Below are 7,410 nucleotides of genomic sequence, written 5' to 3'. Positions count from 1 at the left end.
AAATAATAATTTTATAAAATTCAATTTTTGAATTTAAAGTTTCAAAACTTTTTAATGGCTATCAATAAATATTTTTAATGGATTAACATGATTTCCAATTCAATTTGCTCGCATCTAATTTAGAAGCTAAAGGGAAAGTTTTTGGCAGTAAAGCTAAAATTCTTAATCACCTTTTGAGCAAGTCCTCCATGTGCTAGACTTCCTTAGCTTAAGCTGCAAAGCGGCCATGCATCCTCTATTGGAAGATTGGATGAGGAATAAGAGGGAGAAAAAATAAGGAAGATTAGATTTTAATATATTATTTTGATAAATTGTCTATCAGCTTGTAATTAAATTAAATTTTTTATATTAAGGGTAAATAAATTTTAAAAGTAGTATAGATATGCAAACTGAAATTTTTATGACAAAATTAATGTTTGACTACAATCTAAAATATTTGCAAGTTATTACAAACATTAAATCACAATCTAATATTTTATGAACGAGTTAAAATTTAGGAGCAAACATTAGGGTAATTTTCTAAGAACTATATTTGCACAAGTTTTATAAAATAACGACAAAATCTAAATAATAACCTAAAAAAAAGGGGGCATTTGCGTAAATCAACCCAAGAAATCTTTCCAAAAATAAAACAAGAAAAACTTCAAATCTCCAAACACTTTTTTGGTACTTGTTGTGTAAAAAGATTTTCTACAAAATTTTTGCCAAGTTGTCTAACGACTAATTAATTAATTAACCCCATCCCCAAAATATTTTTTCTCTTTCCCTTAATTCCAGTTGTGATCAATAATGATTCCCTAAGTCAAATCCTATCGTTTATTATTCAACCTTTTCTCTTCTTCTTCGTTGTAGTTTTTGAATCTGGCTTTAATGAGAGTTGGCTTTTGGCGTTCTTTCTGGTAGAGAACTGCTATATTTAGAGACCTTACTTTCTTGAATATTGGAATGAGACAAATCTCCATTAGAACGAAATTGATAATGAGAATTAATATTGTTAACCTAATTAGCTTGGAATTTAGACCTCGCAGTAACTGTAGCAGTATTTTCCCATTGAAATAAGTCACGCCGGAGAAGTAAAATGCAAAGGTTAATTATATTTTATTTAAAAACTAGATGAGGAAAGGCCCGTGTAAGGGCCCAACATTATAATTTTAAAATTGTTATTTGTCTGTGCTCAGTTAATTTTTTTTTTATAAATGAATTATTATTATTATATCTATTTAATTATGGATAGAGAATGATATTGGGGATCACAATAATTGTTTTAATAAATAATAATTTACATAAAATTAAGCTACAAATTATAACATGTTTAATTTGCTTCAATTAACATAAAAAGATTACGTGCTATAATACTCATTTTAACCTTCGGTTAATGTCAAACACAAACATCAAATTGAAAAATTGATATCAATGGTATTATTTTCCCAATGTATTTGAATATTTAACAAGAGAATACATTAAAAAGTTGCAAGTGTCGTCTATATTAATAATTTTCAAGAATAAAAAGCATACCAATCTATCTTCTGTAAACTAATCTGGAATACATCCAAATTGGTTTTGCAGGTATTTTTACGGTGGAAACAATTAGCTACTTGATGAAAGAAATGCCATTCTTTATAATATGATAAAAGATGGAAAAGAAACTATGATTTTACTTCATATCTTGTATACATCAAAATTACTAATTTTTTTTGTACAATAAGCAAAGAGAACTTCCAAGAGGATTTGCATTCCTAATGAGGCAATTAACTGCTACAAACTAAGAGAACAATAGGCACTAAAATAAGTATTAACATAATATAAATTATTGTTTTTTATTATTACATATTTTTACATGATATAAATGGTAGGAATTCAATATAGCAGTTCAAATTATATTTTATTATAACTCATTTAAAATGATGTTAACTGATGATAAAATAATAAACATTTGATAGAGGTCTATATAAATTATACGGATTTTAATTTTTTCCTCAATTTAAGCATTTTTTTAAAATATAATTATCATATATTAATTTTCATAATGAAACAATGTAAAAATTATAACAGGTAATATTTAAGACAATTTATTGATAGTTGAAAACTTATTATGGAAGAATGGAGTTCAAACCATATAGATTATATTTTTACATCAATTAAGTATATAAAAGATAGCCTCCCAGTACAAATCACATTACTTAAATTAACTTTTGATGTTTAACAAACTATACTTTTTAAAATTACTTTTGAATATAAAAATTTTTTAGTTTGAAATCGCTTTCAAATAGTGTGGATAAATGAAACTATTTAATTTTCATTTTTAAATTGCTGTAAAATAGTATGGATAAATATGAAAAACTTGTAAATATCTATCAATATTTTTTTTTGTTGCCTTATTATAAAAAATTAATTTTTCTATCTCTATGAAAACTTCTATTTGACTAAAACAAAATTAATCATTTTATCAAATGAGGAAAAAGGTTCACAGGAAGTAAAATAGTCTAATTGCAGTGACATACAGTGCATTTAAGAAAAAAATTTCACAATACTTTATGCAAAAAGGAGAGTTGTGGCTATGGGAATGAGGGGTACTGGGGTCCACTTATATCAAACATTACCTGTTAAGAAATGCAATATTTATAAAATGCAAACAACGCAGGAGTTTGTTAAAATGACATATATGCCCTTGGTCGACCATCTTTTCATTTTTATATAATAGAAAAAAATAGAAAAACAGAAGGGATAGCATTCGGTTAGTAAACAAAATTGGGAGATTTTGTTCCCTCTTAAAAAAAAAAATACTAAGGGGTCGTTTGGTTGGAAAGAAGTTATCTCGGGATTAATTATTTCGGGATTAGTTATTCCATTTTTTTATGGAGATAAAAAATACTACAATCCCGGGATAACTAATCACAGGATTAATTATACCATAATTTTTACCAATCAAACATGGAATAAATTTTTTTTAAATTTAATCCCACAATTAATTATTCCTTATCTTTCGTACCACACGAGCCCCAAGTGCACACCATTCCCACGCATTCATGACGAAGTCACGAAAATATAACATGAGATAAAGAAACTAACACAATTTCAAGAGCTATTCCTCTAATACAAGCAAAAATTACTCCAATGGGGCAGATATCACACTTTGGAACTTCAAGTGATTTATCCATATAATTTCTGTTAAAAAAATTATAAGGTCACCCAATGAATATCTACAATTGTAAGCGTATTTTAAATATAAAATTTATAATCTTGAAAATAAGATAAGTTATTATAATAATGCCAAAAAAAAATTACACTAACATCGTATATTTTACTTAAACTCGTAAAAACATTTTCAAACTCAAAAGCAAAATGAAAGCAGTTGATTGATATTATTGGCTTTGACCAACAACCTATTTTGAAGAAAATCCCTATTATTTTTGCACAAGAAAAAACATCCCAATTACCCTGAAAGCAATTAAATATGCATGATTCCTTCTAAATCTTCAAGGAGGAGCATAAAACCTTAGCTCCTAATTTATGAGTAAAATGGTCGTTCACTGTAACAAAAGCTTTTTAAGTCATTTAATCTATTTTTAAATGGCCGAAATTTATAGGATGAACATGGCATCTTGTTTATCTTTCACGGAGATTAAAAAAACCAAGACGGAAAACATATTGACTCCTTAATTTTAACAAAAATCAGTTTAATTACTCCAAGAAGAATGACCCTAAAAATGGATCATTTTATAAAGACTAAATTTCTAAGGCTTTGATGTATATATGTCTTGGTAATTTTCTCATCATCACTGAATATCAATTGACACATATTCTGGAAATTTTTCGCATCCTAAACTATGCTTCAAATAATCAACAAATCCTTGTGCTTCATCACAAGTAGATTTGAATAATAACAAATGTTGATGGAAATTTTCAATAGCAGAATTCATAGCTGCTGTTTTTTGGTCACCATGAGTCTCTCTTGTCTCTAGTACAATGGCTGCTGCTGTTATAAATTCCTGATATGCCTTGTTCAATGAATCAACAATGCCATCCATTACCAATCTGCAAGAGGAGAAAATAATTGTATCACTAATTAAATATTTACACTAGGATGCCTCCTTTCCTAATTTTCTGATAACAAAATAATTATATAGGAGTACTATCATTTTTAAAGAGGAATAAGATCTTAAAGAAATTATTTATGATTCAACCCTAATATGTACTAAAAGCTAAATCAACTTTTATCTATTGCCCACTAATTACTCTTAACATTTTTCTTCTCGAGATGTTTCACAAAGAGAAAAGAAAAAATATGAATTCCCTCAAACCATCTATATATTTAATTTCAAATAGCAAATTAAACATGGTTTACAGCAAAAATTACACACTGAGACCAAATTTAATTTGTATCGTCACAAAATCTGACCTTCCACATTCCCGTATTCAACAACCATGCATGTACAAACCCTAAGTAATGATCGTCAATTAAAAAATCCAGGAAAAATAAATCAACAAAAGGAATCAATGTTAGAAACAAAATCCTCTACTTATTTGATGAATCTAAAATGTAAAAGAATTATTATACAAGTAAACGTGTTGTTGTTGTGAAAACCCTTCGGCCGCTTCGATCGAATGACGAATCCGGAGGATCCACAGGAAAAAAGGTCCAGCTACGCCGGGTCAGGCTAAATATTAAACGTAAACGGAGATCATCTATTTATGGTGAATTTATTAAATACTAATTGAATTTTGTCAATGCAAATCTGATCAGTAAATGCATTTAATCTAGTTGATCTCTTTTTTCCATTTCTACTTTAATTTTTGTAAATATACTATACTATTTTATAAGTGTGCCGACTTTTATTTGAAATTATTTTACTAAAATATCCTTCAGAAATTGAATGACGATATTACCCTCTTGATTTACCCTCTAAAATATCTCCCATTAAATGCTTTACGCCTCTTTCTCCCTCCTTTCTATTTCTCTATACGGCCTTTTTAATTCCAGGTATTTGACGTTAGATTATAAAGTCTAACTTGGAGTGATAGGAAAATTTATGTTGGCATTAAAAATTTCAATGTAAATGGTGTTCTTTGTCTACTTTCTTTTTGTGAATTCACAACTAAAGATCATGAAATATTAATGTGGCAATTAAAAGTTCCATCTTTAATACAAGGAAATATAGGAGGACTGAATGGGGGAGGCTACTTTTGGAATGAATGGGAGACAAAAAGTCAAGAATTGTTTGGATCAACTTTTGTGGCTTTATAATCCCCTTTCCCCAGAATTCATTCACTCTTATTTGTTTTGCAATGGTATTTCTAGAAAAGAACTTTCTGTAATACATCCAATATCATAGCATGGAAAATAAGATATGCTATACCAATTGCCATGTACATTTCGGAAGTACGGTAATGAAAAAGAAAGAAAATTTAATGCTTATGCTTGATGTTTTTCGGACTTATAGTGGTTTCCTTATTTTTTTTTCTTTCGATAAAAATAATACTATGATGAGATCTCATGAATTCAAACTTATTTTTTCTGTCTTTGTCTTTACTTTTCTTTTTCCTCTTTTGCAAACCATTCTTACCTTATTTTTTTTTTTTTTTTAAGGAAAAGGGTCAAAACTACCCTATTGTTTGTTAAATGGTTTATAGATACCCTCCGTCCATCTATCAGTCCAAAAATACACACGACGTTAATTTAATTAACGAAATTGCCCCCACGTCTAACGACAAAATCGGTAGGCCTTCAATTTAATGATGTGGCATTTTCTTACTGGGCCGCGTAGAAATCTCGGGCTGAAATCAAACCTGGATTTAATACCCGCCCCATATATTTGACCCGCCTCATTATTTTTTTTTCTTTTTTCTTTGCTTTTTTTTTTGTCTCTTTCCTCCTTATCACCCAACACACCCATTCTCACCCACCTAAATTCCAAACAACTCTTCTTCCTAGCCTCTTTTCCTCCGTCACCACCATGCTGGTGTTATCACCGGCCAATCACCGCCATCGTAAAAAATTCGGCGTTACCCCAACTTTCCGCCTCTCTCTTTCTCTCATGTTCTTCACAACCTAACCTGTCTCTCCCTCTCTCTCTCTCTCTCTCTCTCTCTCTCTCGAGAGTGCTACTGCCGACATCACTCTGACGAGCGCAAATACACACTTAAATTGTGCTCGCTAGTCAAAGATAGTATAGTATGATATCGTCTTCACAGGGATTAGATTTAAACAGTATTCTCGTAGTTTGTAGCTAGATTATCCAGGAAGATCAACAATGGGGATTTATATAATTAATAATCTAAAATCTACAGCTATTGACTAATGACAATCGCAACAAAGGTAAGCAGGAAAGTTATCAATGTGAGAAAATATGGGTTGATAGGATATGTGCAAGATAATTATTCGGGATCTAACTCTAGATAATTCACTTCTAATGTTCAAGTGAGTCTCTCAAATTCACTTAATTATCAGTACAATTGTTTAGTAGAAACTCCTTTCTCGATTAAGTCTCAACCTCACAATATGAACCAATTTTAGCTAGGTGAAGATATGCAAGAATTCGTAATGGATTGATCTTTAGGAGAACCTCTGTCGATTATTCTCCTAACTAGGTTTAATCAAGGATTCAACTAGCCTCTTTTGATTACTTCGAAGAATCTATGAACTCAACCAACAATATAGTACAAATATATCATAAGTTATGCATCTCTCGGTTACAAGAACAAGTGAACATAGATGCAATAATTTAATCTTCCCAAAATAATTCAAATACATAAAAATAGAGTTATAATCCACAAACAACCATCAATATACTAAATCCATCAAAACCCAAAAGGATCTACTCTATAGACATGGAGAAGTTCTTCACAAATGAAATAAAGCTATAGGAAAATACAAATACAATCCAAACCCGGATCTTGAGTGATGAAGGAAGGATGAAATCCTTGTGCTCTTGCTTCTCCTTCTTCCTTAGGTCTTAGGTATGCCAAAAGTCTGAAAATGGTATTTTTTTTTCTCGTGTATTTAAGCCATCCCCAATAAACCCCGGATGAAAATACCCTTTTTAGCGGAAATGGGGAACATACTCTAACATTTTTGCACTACCGTGCCGTATGCCGTGCTTGTGGACAATTCCAGTACGAATTACAAATCACTTTCTGGGCATATATTACACAGTCGCGCCGCCCCATGCAACGCGACAATGTAGTTTTCTTAGAGTGATTTGTTTTTCTAATTTTTGACATCCGGACTTGGTACTCGACCCCCGAACGCGATTCCGGTTTAATCCATTAGGCTTCTACTCAGACTTCAAAGGTCCAATTAGCTCGAATTTGCTCCGCAACATCTAAATAACTCGAAATCACTCATACACGGCATAAAACACATAATAAGTGCAAAACAGTACTAATTAAAGCTCAACATACGTAAAGTGT

The sequence above is a fragment of the Nicotiana tabacum genome, chromosome 14 (genome assembly GCF_000715075.1).
Source record: "Nicotiana tabacum cultivar K326 chromosome 14, ASM71507v2, whole genome shotgun sequence".
NCBI classification, from domain to species: domain Eukaryota; kingdom Viridiplantae; phylum Streptophyta; class Magnoliopsida; order Solanales; family Solanaceae; genus Nicotiana; species Nicotiana tabacum.
This window is presented reverse-complemented; position numbering follows the sequence as displayed.